A 17,587-nucleotide genomic window follows, 5' to 3' on the forward strand; every position below is an offset into this window, starting at 1 on the left:
CGAGTGAATTCACGAATGATCAAACTGATAGAATGGATGAAAGTTAACGGAGCACAACGAGTAATATTTACATTTATTTACAGAGTAATGTACAGAGACATCAATGAGAAGAAACGTTTATATGAAAAGAAATTCGGACAGCACTTTGGCACACGACTACATTTTCTCGACATCCGCTAGGGACTGATCATACTTCCGTGTTCCTCGCCGACGCTGAAGTACAGAGCCTGCCCTCCTCACTACCTCCAATAATCCTTTATCAGCCCGGCTTCTTGTCCCTCCCACTGTCTCGTTTAGTCCCAGAGAAGCCCGGCTTCCCTGGAAGTGACGATTTTGTCGATTTTAACCAATAACAACTAGCCGAATTTGGCTGTTCAGAGCCCTCTCATAGACTGCAATGGAAACCCGGCTGCCAGCCATAGAGCCCATTGAAATAAGAAAGGTTACAGCGTGTTGCCAGATTGGGCTGTTTTAAGTGCATTTTAGCGGGTTTTGAACATATTTTGGCTGGAAAACGTCAGCAGTATCTGGCAACGCTGGTTACAGCCTGGCAGCAAAGGTGATTCTCGTAGTGAACTGCAAGTTCGTCAGACATCACTCAAATAAGTTACAGGATAGTCATGAACGTAAATACAATCTTGGGCATATATTATGTTATGCAAGTTATTGTTTTAATGAGAATTCAACGTCATAGATGCTGCAGTTTGGGGAGAGAATTTTAGGGGAAGCTGGGCTTCCCTTGTTGTCTCTGAGAAATCGCCCCTGTTATATAGATACATTCACAAATAAAAAGTATCTAGATTTATCAAAACAATTCATCTATTTCCTTGCATGTGACATCTAGAGATTTGTGTCATGGTTTTAGTTCTCCATGTCCTGGATGGAGCTCATATGAAAAATATGAGTGGTGTATTTCCCAGTAAAACACTCGTATCCATATATACTTTTATATATAAACCTTTTCATTCCTTTTGTTTTGTAATTGCATTTAATAATCCATGTCAGATTTGTCCAGAAAACTAACATCAACCTACAACCCCGATTCCAAAAAAGTTGGGACAAAGTACAAATTGTAAATAAAAACGGAATGCAGTGATGTGGAAGTTTCAAAATTACATCTTTTATTCAGAATAGAACATACCGGTAGATGACATATCAAATGTTTAAACTGAGAAAATGTATCATTTAAAGAGAAAAATTAGGTGATTTTGAATTTCATGACAACACATCTCAAAAAAGTTGGGACAAGGCCATGTTTACCACTGTGAGACATCCCCTTTTCTCTTTACAACAGTCTCTAAACGTCTGGGGACTGAGGAGACAAGTTGCTCAAGTTTAGGGATAGGAATGTTAACGTAGCAGAGGCCAGGTAATTCGTACTAGTTTGAAATAGTCGACTACGCCACCTGAGGAGGGTTCACCTCAGGCCAACTACTAACCCCTTTTTACTTCAATAGACACCCAGGTTCGTTCACACTTCAAGGAAGAGACGCGAGTTCCACAAAAACCAATTTATTAATTCTTTTCAATCAGTTTTCAAACTCAAACACACATGCACTTAAAATCCTGGGAAACTGTGGTAATCCACAGAAACACAATTGGGATTCTCTACCCCTTTACCAAATACAATACAAAAAAAAGAACATTACTCAGGGCGGCTGCAACACCCACATACATACAAAACAGGTAGCTACACTGCTTATCAAAAGCCTGTGCAAAAATTAGAAAATAATTGGGGCGGGGCTGAGGCTTACCACGGCAATCAGAACGAAAGAGAAAGGAATCCCAAAATACACACCACGCACAAAAGAAATAAACACAAAAAGAATAAAATAAACACCCATCATGCGACACAGCAAGAACCGTGAAAAGGGATCCACCACCGCAAGATCTGCCTGCCGGTTGCCTAGGCCCAACCACACCTGTCCAAAAAAATATTAAAAAAAGAAAAAGAGCTTAAAACACAGGATTTAACACAGTGCATACAATGTCAATACAAAACCAACTGGCACAGTACAAACTACTTAGCTTAACTATGGCGAAGCTGCTTGCAAAGACACTCCAGCCCGCCGTAGGGGTGCAGACACCCTTATTAAAAGAATGGGGTGAACGACTGTCAGTCAACCACAAACACTCACACACACACGCCAACACATACACACACATACACAAACGAATGTGCACACGCACACCAATACACCAAACAAACAAGACAAACAAAAAAGAACAGATAACCATTATTACATGCGATCTCATACAACCATTAAATCAAAACATGCGTGACAGACAGTCTTCTGGCATCGGTAGAACTCAAGGGGCAATACGACCCATCCACACCAATAAAAGGCAGCAAACAAAATGGGGCTACAATCCAACCCCAACAAAACAGCAGCCTAGGGTGGTGTGGAGTTGCCCTAGACGCTGGCCACTGCCTGCCCTATAAACATTGAGTACAAACCGATTATTACTAATACTACTATACTGACACGGAATGTTACAAACATCCGTATGTTATATATACATACCGAGTAATTGAATGCTGCATATTTGGTCTTGCTCTGAACCAATGATGGCGCAAGAAAATCTCCGTAGTAAAGCTAAAATAATAAAAACACAGTTTGACCCAAGCCTACGAGTATAAAATACTGACGGTACATGATAATAAAATCAATTAACCTACCTCACAAATGCTTCAGCCCACAATGACTTAAATGCCCCAACAACAGCAACAAATTAAACTACGAGCAATCACGGCAGGAAAGACAACGTGAGCATAAACACTTGTTTGTAGCGAGGAGCACCAACTAGTGCGTACCCCACGCCACCAACTCAACCCCCGGACTATCGGAAGTGACGCAGAAGGAAACAACAGGGCTACCAAGGCCTCAATCCAGTCTCATTATAACCAAATAAAAGCCCGCCCCGTAATTTAAGTGAACCTGTTCCTCCAATCCAGGCAGATCCCAGGGGAATTGCAGAGTAAAATGCAATTCCACCTGCTACATTCACCCATTCTTGTCTAATGTAGGATTCTAGTTGCTCAACTGTCTTAGGTCTTTTTTGTTGTATCTTCCGTTTTATGATGCGCCAAATGCTTTCTATGGGTGAAAGATCTGGACTGCAGGCTGGCCAGGTCAGTACCCGGACCATTCTTCTACGCAGCCATGATGCTGTAATTGATGCAGTATGTGGTTTGGCATTGTCATGTTGGAAAATTCAAGGTCTTCCCTGAAAGAGAGGTCGTCTTTTTTGAGATGTGTTGCTGTCATGAAATTTCAAATGAGCCGATATTTGGCATGAAATTTCAAAATGTCTCACTTTTGACATTTGATATGTTGTCTATGTTCTATTGTGAATACAATATCAGTTTTGCATTCCATTTTTATTTACAATTTGTACTTTGTCCCAACTTTTTTGGAATCGGGGTTGTAATCTCAAGCAAAATTTCTTTTTTTAATTAATTAATTAATCAATCAATCTGTTGAATGAGAATACTAACCCTGCTCCTTGTCCAAATCTTAACCAGGTGTATGGCAAGTGTAGTTTCTTATAAATCATGCTGGTGCAGCAGGTAGCATTGCTCCAGGCTCGATCCTGAGCTCAGGTTCCTGTCTGTGTGGAGCTTTCCATGTTCTCCTCATGTCCTTTTGGGTTTTCTACAGGTTCTCCAGTTTCCTCCCACGTCCCAAAAGCATGCCAGCTGGGTGAAAGATAATTTGTTCCTCGGTGTGAATTAATGTGTGAATATATATGCGTATTGGTTTCTTGCAATGGTGTCCATTTTAGGATCGATTCCTGTATTGCATCCAGTTTTCCTGGGATCGGCTCCAGATCATCTCATCTCATTATCTCTAGCCGCTTTATCCTTCTACAGGGTCGCAGGCAAGCTGGAGCCTATCCCAGCTGACTACGGGCGAAAGGCGGGGTACACCCTGGACAAGTCGCCAGGTCATCACAGGGCTGAACACATAGACACAGACAACCATTCACACCTACGGTCAATTTAGAGTCACCAGTTAACCTAACCTGCATGTCTTTGGACTGTGGGGGAAACCGGAGCACCCGGAGGAAACCCACGCGGACACGGGGAGAACATGCAAACGCCACACAGAAAGGCCCTCGCCGGCCCCGGGGCTCGAACCCAGGACCTTCTTGCTGTGAGGCGACAGCGCTAACCACTACACCACCATGCCGCCCGGCTCCAGATCAACCATGGCAAAAACCAGGATTAAGGTCAGTGATTCAGAATAATAAATTGACAACATATACACTCGAAATGGCAATTACATTTTTTAAAAATGTTCTGAGGTTTCCAACAGGCATGACAGCACCGTACAATATACTTTACCTGGTTTGGTTTGGGTTAGTTTTTCTTCAATTATTCATGTATACTGCATTGGAGCAGCTTCGCTGAGACAACACTGGGTGGACATGTTTCAGAAAGTGCTCTGTGTAAGAATAAAATGCTTTTTAGCCTTAGTGCAGATGTACTGGATTACACCAGTGTTGTAGTCAAGTCACTAAACCTCAAGTCCAAGTCCAGTCTCAAGTCCCCAGTGTTCAAGTCCAAGGCATTAAAGAAAATTTTGAGTCAAATCTGAGAACAAGACTCCACCCGCACCATTTGACGGTGTCTGTTGCTGCTGCCTTTATGCGAAAGCTTCTCTGCTACTGTGTTGGACTAACGTTCCTGCTCGACTGCCCCATTTTAGTTAATAGGCTAGAGATAAAAAGCTTGTTCATCGCTCAGCAAGCCCCGCCCACTATCAACAGGGCAAATAACATGAGAGAGGGTTAACACTAGCGAGTTCATCGCTCTGCAAGCCCCACTATCAACAGAGCAATGAACACAGCGTGTCACTTCCTTCTCTGGATGAAATCTTGCCAAATGATGATTGAAGTTTTCTTCCCCACTGCATGAGAAGTCTGTATAAGCAAAGCAGACAATCCTAGGGGCGTTCTCTCCAGGCATTTTAGTGCCATTAATGTTAGTTTGTTCCTGAACATGACGTATGAACAGGTGAATGTGCATTCTCTTGCACGGAATTAGTATAAAAATTAATGTAGATATAAATATCTTATGCCAAATTATTATGACGTTAGAAAAAAATCCAAGTCCTCGTCTCCAATTTACGAGGCCGAATGCAGTTAATGCATGAGTCCGAGTCCAAGTCCGAGTCATCAGTGTTCAAGTCCAAGTCAAGTCACAAGTCCTTAAAATTAGGGCACAAGCCGGACTCGAGTACTACAAGCCTTACAAAAAAGAAATTTATTCAAGTGTGCTTCTAGTGTACGTCTTTTAAACTAAAAATAAAAGAGTATGCTTTCAGTTTACTTTTTATTTACTTCTCAGAGATATACTTCATAAAGTTGTACATAAGTATACTTGGCTTATACTGAAAAGTGCTGAGAAAGGTCTAAGTATATTAAGCTTATACTTAAACTTTTGATCAAGATATACTTAACAAAAGTGGAGTAAAGTATTAAAACATTTGTGCCATATGTTTAAGTGTACTTGCCCTGGAGTTAATTTTGATTTTTAAAGAAAATGAATATGTTCTTAATCCTGAGTATCTGTTGTTATTTTGTGAATTCTTACCTTTATAACTTCATTGTAACTTAAGGTACAAAACGCTTAAGTTGTCTACTGGTAGTGTGCATGAGGTAAGGGTTAGGGCTAGAAAACTAATAGTGTACCTAGAAGGGGAATTGCAGGATACTTCAAAACTAAAAAGTGGACTAGCTGTATATAACCAGTAACTAATAGTATATTTGCAATATGCTATAAAGTATACTTTTATAAACTAAAAAGTGGACTAAAAGTATGTAACGAGTACAACCCCGATTCCAAAAAAGTTGGGACAAAGTACAAATTGTAAATAAAAACAGAATGCAATAATTTACAAATCTCAAACACTGATATTGTATTCACAATAGAACATAGACAACATATCAAATGTCGAAAGTGAGACATTTTGAAATTTCATGCCAAATATTGGCTCATTTGAAATTTCATGACAGGAACACATCTCAAAAAAGTTGGGACAGGGGCAATAAGAGGCTGGAAAAGTTAAAGGTACAAAAAAGGAACAGCTGGAGGACCAAATTGCAACTCATTAGGTCAATTGGCAATAGGTCATTAACATGACTGGGTATAAAAAGAGCATCTTGGAGTGGCAGTGACTCTCAGAAGTAAAGATGGGAAGAGGATCACCAATCCCCTTAATTCTGCGCCGACAAATAGTGGAGCAATATCAGAAAGGAGTTCGACAGTGTAAAATTGCAAAGAGTTTGAACATATCATCATCTACAGTGCATAATATCATCAAAAGATTCAGAGAATCTGGAAGAATCTCTGTACGTAAGGGTCAAGGCCAGAAAACCATACTGGGTGCCCGTGATCTTCGGGCCCTTAGACGGCACTGCATCACATACAGGCATGCTTCTGTATTGGAAATCACAAAATGGGCTCAGGAATATTTCCAGAGAACATTATCTGTGAACACAATTCACCGTGCCATCCGCCGTCGCCAGCTAAAACTCTATAGTTCAAAGAAGAAGCCGTATTTAAACATGATCCGGAAGCACAGACGTCTTCTCTGGGCCAAGGCTCATTTAAAATGGACTGTAGCAAAGTGAAAAACTGTTCTGTGGTCAGACAAATCAAAATTTGAAGTTCTTTATGGAAATCAGGGACGCCGTGTCATTCGGACTAAAGAGGAAAAGGACAACCCAAGTTGTTATCAGCGCTCAGTTCAGAAGCCTGCATCTCTGATGGTATGGGGTTGCATTAGTGCGTGTGGCATGGGCAGCTTACACATCTGGAAAGACACCATCAATGCTGAAAGGTATATCCAGGTTCTAGAGCAACATATGCTCCCATCCAGACGATGTCTCTTTCAGGGAAGACCTTGCATTTTCCAACATGACAATGCCAAACCACATACTGCATCAATTACAGCATCACGGCTGCGTAGAAGAAGGGTCCGGGTACTGAACTGGCCAGCCTGCAGTCCAGATCTTTCACCCATAGAAAACATTTGGCGCATCATAAAACGGAAGATACGACAAAAAAGACCTAAGACAGTTGAGCAACTAGAATCCTACATTAGACAAGAATGGGTTAACATTCCTATCCCTAAACTTGAGCAACTTGTCTCCTCAGTCCCCAGACGTTTACAGACTGTTGTAAAGAGAAAAGGGGATGTCTCACAGTGGTAAACATGGCCTTGTCCCAACTTTTTTGAGATGTGTTGTTGTCATGAAATTTAAAATCACCTAATTTTTCTCTTTAAATGATGCATTTTCTCAGTTTAAACATTTGATATGTCGTCTATGTTCTATTCTGAATAAACTTCCACATCATTGCATTCCATTTTTATTTACAATTTGCACTTTGTCCCAACTTTTTTGGAATCGGGGTTGTAAACCAATAGTATATTTCCTGTATACTAGAAAGTATACTTTAGAAAACTAAAAAGTGGACTAGAAGTATAAAACAAGTAAACTCATAGTATATTTCCAGTATACTATGAAGTATGCTTTTGTAAACTAAAGAGTGGACGACAAGTAGAGAACTCGTAAACTATTAGTATATAAGTTTACTTGTGGTATAATTGCAGTGCAAAATAAAAAAATACTAGTTGTATACTCAGCGTTTACTACTCTTAGACTTAAAGTATACTTTTTATAAACTAAAAGTGGGCCAGTTTAGTCCCAAGAATCATTAGATTAGTTTACTTACAAGTATACTGTAAGTACATTGATATTAGTATACTTGGTACACAAAAGTATACTTAAGGAAATATAATTTAACTTTACTTAAGTATACTTAATAAAATGAACTTGAAGTATACTTCTTTTTGATAAGGGAAGCCTGGATTACACTGTGGAAATGATCTGTTCTGGCTTGAGAAACTTCACCAAATGTAATGCTAATGTCCTTACTCACGTCCTCATCCTATTCAAATTGACATATTATTTCATATTCTGAATTTAATTTCACTGTACATGTCTTGTATGGCTGCTATTGGTACTAATTTCTGCAACATCTCAAATGAATTCCATAAATCATTTTTCTAAAAAGAAATAATAATAATACTAATAATAATGTCAGTGTGTGACTTTAATGGATTTGTGATGTATCAGTGTATCTTACAGAAGATTATACTAATTTCTGAGCAGTGCATTGCTTTGTTAGTACTGCGACGTTTTCTCTGCTTTTCTTCCTGCTAGAAATGAGTGAGCACATTAATCTAATGCTTCAGTAGCCTTGTATTTGTTTTAATGTGAACATAAGAATAGGAGTGCAGTCTCTGTCTTGGGAAATGAGAATTAAAATCTTTCTAATGATAATAAATGATAATATTAATGAGTTGTCCAAACATAACAAATATAATGAATTAAAAGACTTAGATTGAAACTGTTGTTCATTATAATGGAGTAAAAAAAAATGAAAGCAAAATAGTTTTAGTTAGGAAACAACTTGTGCATTAACTCATTTGGTGAAATCTATTGGTGTTAAGGTTGCAAGCCGGAAGACTGGTGTTCAGCGAAGCAGAAACGAGAACTCAAGATTGTGTGTGCGTGCATGTATTAAACCTTTTGTGAGGACAAAATATCCTCACAACAATTCTTGGGTTTTAGTCACATGACTTTTCTTCGCAATTTCACTTCCGGTAAAACAGCTGGTGGTCTAAACAGCTGCCGTAGTGCAAACAACTAGCGATAAGTTATCAGAGTACACTCATAATCTAGAAGCCACTGCTGGCTTTAGATCTATTCAGAAGATTGCTATGTGCAATAGAATCGACCCCTACAGTCTGAGAAAGAAGGATTTGTTATACAGTACGGTCTCGAAAACTACCCTTCAGTCGAGTTCCCCGACATCTCGAACTATCTGGTGTTGCAGACGTCCTTCTACACCGCAAAACCGATGAAAGTGTGGAAGAGTATGGAGGCTTACAACTTTTTTGTATGTGGCTGGGTAAAGGACCTCGCTATCAAGTCACTGCCGAATGAATCCCGTATTGTTTTTGCCCGTGTAAGTATGTTTTTTTTAAGCTTTTCGTTCGCATCTTTACAATGAAGCGCTGCAAGTTGAAGTGAAAACAAACAACAGCTGACTTGATTCTCACTTCTGTTGGCTCTTATCTCTCAGGTAAATCATTCACAAAGATCTCGACCCCATGAAAGTTTTTTTTTATCATACAAAGCATGATAAACATATTGACAGAAACTTTATATTTTACACTTTTCTATGTGCCCATTGCCAAATAATATTATAGTTTTTAAGTTACCTAAATTAGATGAAACATAAAACTTGTCACCGTACTCAGTCACACTGGAGTCGGATGACTGAGCGCACACTTACACATTCATAAAAGACTTGATAACGGTATGATAATCACTTTCATGCTTTCATTTCGATTGGTTTCTCTTTCATGGTGGGAACGCCCACCATAAACAGGATAAAATCTGTCAGCCACAGTTTAGGCTGTTTGAAGGTAAAACTTGTTGCAAGATGGCACATGGATTTTATGCACTTCGGATGATTCAGGACAGTGAGTCAATTCAATCTTGAGAAATCCGACACTGATGATGAACGGTGCCTTTTTTTTTTTTTACTTCAACTTGATCCAGCCAAAGATCAACTCGAGTAAGTGTAAATATTTCCTCTATTTCTAATGAGCAGATTGGTTGATGTACGTGTGCTGTAGTGCATACACAGGAAAATGACTGAGCAATTTTTCCAAAGTTAAAAGTATTTTCCTTAAAAATAGTTACAGTGGTATGCAAAAGTTTGGGCACCCCTGGTCAAAATTGCTGTCACTGTGAACAGTTAAACAAGTTGAAGATGAAATGATCTCCAAAAGGCATAAAGTTAAAGATGACTCATTCCCTTTATATTTTAAGCAAAAACAATTTTTAATTTTCATCTTTTACATTTTCAAAATGACAAAAAAGGAAAAGGGCCCGAAACAAAAGTTTGGGCACCCTGTATGGTTAGTACCTAGTAACACCCCCTTTGGAAAGTATCACAGCTTGTAAACACTTTTTGTAGCCAGCTAATAATCTTTCAGTTCTTACCTGGGGGATTTTCACACATTCGTCCTTGCAAAAGGCTTCCAGTTCTACAAGTTTCTTGGGCTGTCTTGCATGCACTGCTCTTTTGAGATCTATCCACAGATTTTCAATGATGTTTAGGTCAGGGGACTGTGAGGGCCAGGGCAAAACCTTCAGCTTGTGCCTCTTGAGGTATTCCATTGTAGATTTTGAGGTGTGTTTTGGATCATCGTCTTATTGTAGGACCCATCCTCGTTTTAACTTCAATTTTTTTTTTTTACAAATGGTGTGATGCTTGCTTCCAGAGTTTGCTGGTATTTATTCAAATCTATGCTTCTCTCGACCAATGAAATGTGCCCTGTGCCACTGGCTGCAACACGACCCCAAAGCATGATCGATCCACACCCATGCTTTAGAGTTGGAGAGGTGTTCTTTTCCTGGAATTTGGCACCCTTTTTTCTCCAAACATACCTTTGCATGTTGTGGCCAAAAGTTCTATTTTGATTTCATCAGTCCACAGGACTTGTTTCCAAAATGCATCAGGCTTATTAAGATGTTCATTTGCAAACTTCAGACACTGAATTTTGTGGCTAGGACCCAGGAAAGGCTTTCTTCTGATGACTCTCTCATGAAGGTCATATTTATTCAGGTGTCGCTGCATTGTAGAACAGTGCACCACCACTCCAGGGTCTGCTAAATCTTTCTGAAGGTATTTTGCAGGCAAACAGGGTTTTTTATTTGCCTTTCTAGCAATCCAACGAGCAGTTCTTTCAGAAAGTTTTCTTCATCTTCCAGACCTCACCTTGATCTCCACTGTTTCTGTTAACTGCCATTTCTTAATAACATTACAATCTGAGGAAACAGCTACCTGAAAACACTTTGCTATGTTCTTGAAGCCTTCTCCTGCTTTGTGAGCATCAATTATTTTATTATTCAGAATGTGAGGGAGTTTCTTAGAGGAGTCCATGGCTGTTGATTTTAGGGACAAGTTTGAGGAGTCAGAGAATTTATACAGCTTTGAAATCTGCATCATCTGACCTTTCCTAACAAAGAATTTGAGCAAGCCACAGCTCAATAAGCTAATTAAGTTCTGGAACCTTGGTAAAAGTTACCTGAGAACTCAAATGTATTGGGGTGTCCAAACTTTCGCATGGTGTTCCTTTTCTTTTTTCACTCTCCAATTGTACAAAATAAAAATAATACACAAATCTTGCAGAAAATGCTGAAAAGAAATGTGTCATCTTTACCTTTTTGCCTTTTTGATTTGATTTGATTTGATTTGATTTGATTTGATTTGATTTGATTTGATTTGATTTGATTTATTGACACATCTCAAGGTTGATACAAAAAAAAAAGTAAATGGTGCTTATGTACCTTGCACATATGTCAAAAGGATAACACAAAAAAGCTCAGATGAACTTATTTCCATTGTGGTCCTTATGCATAAAAAAAAAAACATTAAAATGTATGTCTAAAAGTGTACAACTAAAATCAGTATGATGTACGATGTATGTGTAAAAGAAAAAAATAACACATGCAATACATACAAACATAACAACAAAGACAATAAATAAGTACATTTAAATTACCTTTATGCCATTTTGCTAGACAACCACTTTTTTAATACTAACTTAAAGGTACTATTGGATGCCATGTTTTTAATATGGTCAGGTAGGTTGTTCCATAGGACTGCCCCTAAATATAAAAAAGACCTTTTACCCATTCGCGTATTGAATCTATACAAAACAAGATCAGTGGAGCTTCTCCTTGTGGAGTAGCTATGCACCTCATTTACTCTGTTAAAATAATTAAGATAGATTGGGGTCTCACTGTTGATAATTCTATGTACCATATTCAGGTTAAAATATGTTACTCTATCCTCTACGGTTAGCCATTTAAGGCTTCTGAAATGGCAAGGTAAAAGATGGGTGCGTGGGTGTAGATTAAGAATCAACCTGATTAATTTGTTTTGAGAGGTTTGTAACTTCTTTTTAAGTAATTTAGGCAAGTTGTTGTACCAGGAGATGCAGGCATAGTCAAAGTGTCCTTGAACTAAGGCCCCTGCCAGAATCTCCATGGCTTCCCTGTTGATAAAATTAGTTATTCTTGCCAGGAATTTAATTTTCTGATTTAATTTTGTAATAACCCTGGATGCCATACCCTCTCCTGTCATTTTGCTGTCAAGAACACATCCTAAATACAACACAGTGTCCTTGGATAAAATTTCAATATTACCTACTTTAATGTTCAGACCTGGTGATCTCTGTAATTTTACACAGGATCCAAACAAGATTGATTCAGTTTTGCCTAGATGAAGGGGCAATTTATTTTCAGCTAGCCACTTACTTTACTTTTACTAGCTATACTTACTTTCTGTAGTTCAGAACTAAGTGTTCGCTCAACAACTTCTTTATTATGATGGGATACCAAGAGAGCTGAATCATCTGCATAAAGTAACAAATTGCAATCGCAAGCTGCCTTCATATCATTGATGTACAACAAAAAGAACAGGGGCCCCAAAATGCTCCCCTGGGGGACACCACAAGAGAGAGGAAGGGGCTTGGAAAGGGTTCCACTAACATCTACTACTTGATCCCTCCCGCCCAAATATGACTGTATCCACTGAATAGATGCATTACTAAAACCCATAGCCATAAGTTTAGTGAAAAGAATATTATGATTGACTGTGTCAAATGCCTTCTGAAGGTCCAGTAGTATCATACCACAATATTTCCCTTCATCAATCTCTTTCTTAATAAAATCTGTTAAATAAAGTAAGCATGTATCTGTAGAATAAGATTTTCTAAAACCTGATTGAAACTCATAGAGAAGGTTGTGAACAGTCAAATAACTGTCAACCTGTTCAAAGACAACCTTCTCTATTATTTTTGAAATACAACATAGGATGGATACTGGTCGGTAGTTACCCTGCTCTAATTTACTACCTTTCTTATACAGAGGGATAACTCTTGCCCTTTTAAAGTCCACAGGGAAAGTGCTTTGTTCAGTGGATAAATTAGTGATATGTGTAATGCATGGAGAAATAATTTCAGCTGCGTCTTGAATAAATCTCGCAGGAATATTATCAAGCCCGGTTGCTTTATTTGGATTGAGACCTTTCAGCATTTTAAGAATTTTGTCATTGGATACCTTAACCAGAGAGAATGAGTCTGCCGAGGCTCCCTTACCCTGATAAAATGACTGTAAAAAAACTGAGTCATATAGTCCCATTTGGCTGGGCAACTTTTTTACTAATGTGTTGGCTATAGTTGTAAAATAGTTGTTCAAATTATTGGCCACTTCAGATTTATCAGATATGACTTTCCCTCCGATATCCAAACTCAGATTCAATGATTTTGTTTTAACTCTATTACTATATCCCACAAGCTTTAAGGTCTTCCATAATTTCCGTGAATTATTCCTATTCTCAAATATTTTCTCATTGAAAAAACTTGACTTCGCTTTTTTTATCAGTTGAATTACCTCATTCCTTTGTTTTTTATAATTGACAAACATCTGCTCATCCTTGTTTTTCCTAAATATATCATAAAGATTATTTCTCTTCTGTATAGCTTTTAATATATCTCCATTCATCCATGGCTCTGTCCTGACTTTGATTCTAATATTTTTTACTGGGGCAACTGTGTCAATGGCCTTAAGAAACATATATTTAAAAAGAAACCAAGCTTTATCCACCTTTGTACTATTGAATATTGGAGACCATTCTAAATTCTTTAACAGGTCACAGAAAGCCTCTTTACTGTAGTTTTTAAATGATCTTGCTTTACTTGTATTGTGACAATTAAACTTGTGTTTCTGAATTTTACGTGTACAGTAGATCATTGAATGATCACTAAGACCATATTCTAAAACTCCACTATTAGATATTTTAGATTTGTCTGAGACCAAAATTAAATCTATGATGGTTTGAGTATTAGTACAGACCTTTGTAAACTGAGTGATAAGCTGCTGAAAATCAAACAAGTTACAAAAATGCTTCAGACTTTTACATATAGAAGAGTCAGCTTTTAAAACATTGGTATTAAAATCTCTGATCAAGATCACTTCAGATTTAACAAAGTCCATCATTTTTGTACAATTGTCTTCCAGAAGCTCATAAAAATTATTTTGGTGATCAGTTCATCTTCTGCTCACTTAACTATTCACAGTAACAGACATTTTCAGTAAGGGTGCACAAACTTTTACATACCACTGTAATTTTGCTCTATTTTGAGTTTAGAGGGTAAAATTTGGAGTTGGAGTGGGAGCAACATTACAGAGTAATTGTGTAACAGAGTTGATTGTGGCTCTGAACTGACTAAAATAGTACAAGAGTTAATTTCAAGACACACTGAATCGAGTCAAATACCAAAATAAAGTCAAATACCAGATAAATAAAGCTGTTGTAAAAAGCAGTTTTAGAACTGTGTTGGAATGTGTGAAAAAAACATAACCTTACCCATTCTGACGTGACCTGATGGAATTATATGTTAATCTGATGGGATTAAGAGTTAGCAGTAGGGTTTTCACTCTTCTCATTGAATGGAATGAAATTTTTTACACTTCTCATTGAATACCCCTCCCACTGCCAACCCTTTATCCCAAAACAATAGGACATAAATTTTTGATGGCCAGTTAATTGTCCAAATCAATGGAGCAGATTTAATTTTTTTTTGTGCTTGATCCAAAACGGTTCATCACAATGGGTAAGGTTATGTTTTTTCACACATTCCAACACAGTTCTAAAACTGCTTTTTACAACAGCTTCATTTATCTGTTATTTTTAAAAAAGTGCAATCATGACATACAGACTACATAGATATTATTGTAGCTGAACTTGTGCTGAATACAAAACAAAAAGTCATATGACTTTGAAAATACTGCTTAGATTTGTTGAAACTGACAACAAAATCAGAGCATGGCAAAATCATTTGAGTGCCAGAAAATACCCTCAGACCCCAGAGGGTTAAATAGCTTTTGTTTGAAAAACTAACAAAGCGAGAATGGTTCCTAGCTAGGAATCATTGTTACTGGAAGTCCTCACAGAGATAGAAAAGTGTGTGTGTGTGTGTGTGTGTGTGTGTGTGTGTGTGTGTGTGTGTGTGTACCTTTACGGATAACTGAGATGAAGTTCATATTTTAAAAAAAGATTTACATGTTTACAAGTAATTTTTAGACATGTTATATTTACAATGTTTTTCCACATATGGATTTTTCATATGTACTGCATGTGTGTTTATTTCCGCATGTTAATTTTAAACATAGTAACATGTTCCTCACATTATGCCACTGTAAGCAATTTCAGGCCATAAAATGTTGAAATTCATAGTTTTGTCACATATTACACACATAGTCCCGTGTTAAAAAATATATGAGTGATTCCACGCTTATGGGTACTGAAATGGGGACATGAACTTATTTTTAAAAATTCACCTAAAACCATTTCTTTTTTTTACCATCAGGTCGCAAAACATGTAATCTTTAATGAATGATATGTTAAAAGATAACTTTAATTTTCTGAGATGTAATAAAAACATATTTATATGCCAAAGTCAGAATGTAACAGAAGTGTTGTGGACATATATATTCTCAATTTTAACAATGTAGAATTACTTTTTGAAACATAGGAAGGTAATGTTTTAGCAAATATAATTAATAAACATGTGTAGTAGAATAAACATACACATTCTTTCAGTAAGATTAACATGGTATATAGCTAGATTGTAATTAATTTGTAACAGACGCAAGATGGACAATCGTAACAGAAGTAATGTAACAGACATCATTTTGGAACTCATAGGCTTGACTTTGGCATATAAATATGTTTTTATTACATCTCAGAAAATTAAAGTTATCTTTTAACATATCATTCATTAAAGATTACATGTTTTGTGACCTGATGGTAAAAAAAGAAATGGTTTTAGGTGAATAAGTTCATGTCCCCATTTCAGTACCCATAAGCGTGGAATCACTCATATATATATGATCACATGTGAAAACTGTGATTTTCCTGTAAAGGTGTGTGTGTGTGTGTGTGTGTGTGTGTGTGTGTGTGTGTGTGTGTGTGTGTGTGTGTGAGAGAGAGATAGAGAGAGAGAGAGAGAGAGAGAGAGAGAGAGAGAGACCACACATCTGAAATTCCCCAGGTCACAGGCTTAAATGAAGAACTCTGGACACATTAGAAGTCTCTGAGAGAGGCCACCAGCATCATTCATTTCATCGATATAAACCTTGCACTCCCTAACTATTTGTGATCTGTCTTAAAACTCTGTGTAAAATGGCTGAGGAAGCTGTGGGTGCATGTTTCCAGCTCTGTGACCTCGCGTGTGTAACGGTGCTGTTAGTCTTTGGCCTTGGGCTCTCCAGCACCCTTTCAATCACCACCGTAACCCTCCGTCACCCGGTTATGGCTGCAAACTATATTGGTATGAGTGCTGAGAGAAGGATGGCCTGACAGGGGAAAATAAGAGAATTTGTCTTGATCTTTGCTTGATTGCTTTCTCTGGGGGTCTGTGGTTTGTTCCTGGAGCTTAAAGGAAAACTTTAAGGTGGGAAAAGAACGTTTCATAGTCTGACAGCGAGTACATCACTGTATACAAGCAGTTTGTATTTCTATCCTGTCCAAGGTAAAAAGACAAAAGGTTCACTTTGACAGTGCGGTTAAAGGAAATGATTTGATCTGATTGGTTGAGTAAAAGATGAAGGCAACAAATGCCATCTTGTAAGGTCTCTTGATTTATTACAAGAAAATTATTATTGTACTCTGAATAACACTAGAGTGTTGCTGGTTCTCAAATCTATCCATCCATCCATCCATCCATCCATCCATTATCTATAACCACTTATCCTGTACAGGGTTGCAGGCAAGCTGGATCCTATCCCAGCTGACTATGGGTGAGAGGCGGGGTACACCCTGGACAAGTCGCCGAGTCATCACAGGGCTGACACACAACCATTCCCACTCACATTCACACCTACGGTCAATTTAGAGTCACCAGTTAACCTAACCTGCATGTCTTTGGACTGTGGGGGAAACCAGAGCACCCGGAGGAAACCCATGCGGACACGGGGAGAACATGCAAACTCCACAAGTCAAGTCAAGTTTGTTTGTATAGCGCTTTTAACAATAAACATTGTCGCAAAGCAGCTTTACAGAATTTGAACGACTTAAAACATGAGCTAACTTTATCCCTAATCTATCCCCACACAGAAAGGCCCCTCGTCAGCCACTGGGCTCGAACTCAGAACCTTCTTGCTGTGAGGAGACAGTGCTAACCACTACACCACCGTGCAGCCCACCTTGGTTTACATTTGTCTAAAAAAAAAACCCAAAAAAACAAGTATAAGCGAATTAAATAAAGTTCAATAAACTCAAAGCTCATAGTTTAATCAGTGTTCCCTTTTCTTAAAGATTTATTTGACTGTGTAAAATGTAAAACGCTATAGCAGTTCATGAGTTTTAGGCATAAAAGATTGGAACTCTCTATTAACTGAAGTTTTAGTATGCAGCTTTAGTATAAAT

This window comes from Neoarius graeffei, chromosome 14 (assembly GCF_027579695.1).
Source record: "Neoarius graeffei isolate fNeoGra1 chromosome 14, fNeoGra1.pri, whole genome shotgun sequence".
Classification (NCBI taxonomy): Eukaryota; Metazoa; Chordata; class Actinopteri; order Siluriformes; family Ariidae; genus Neoarius; species Neoarius graeffei.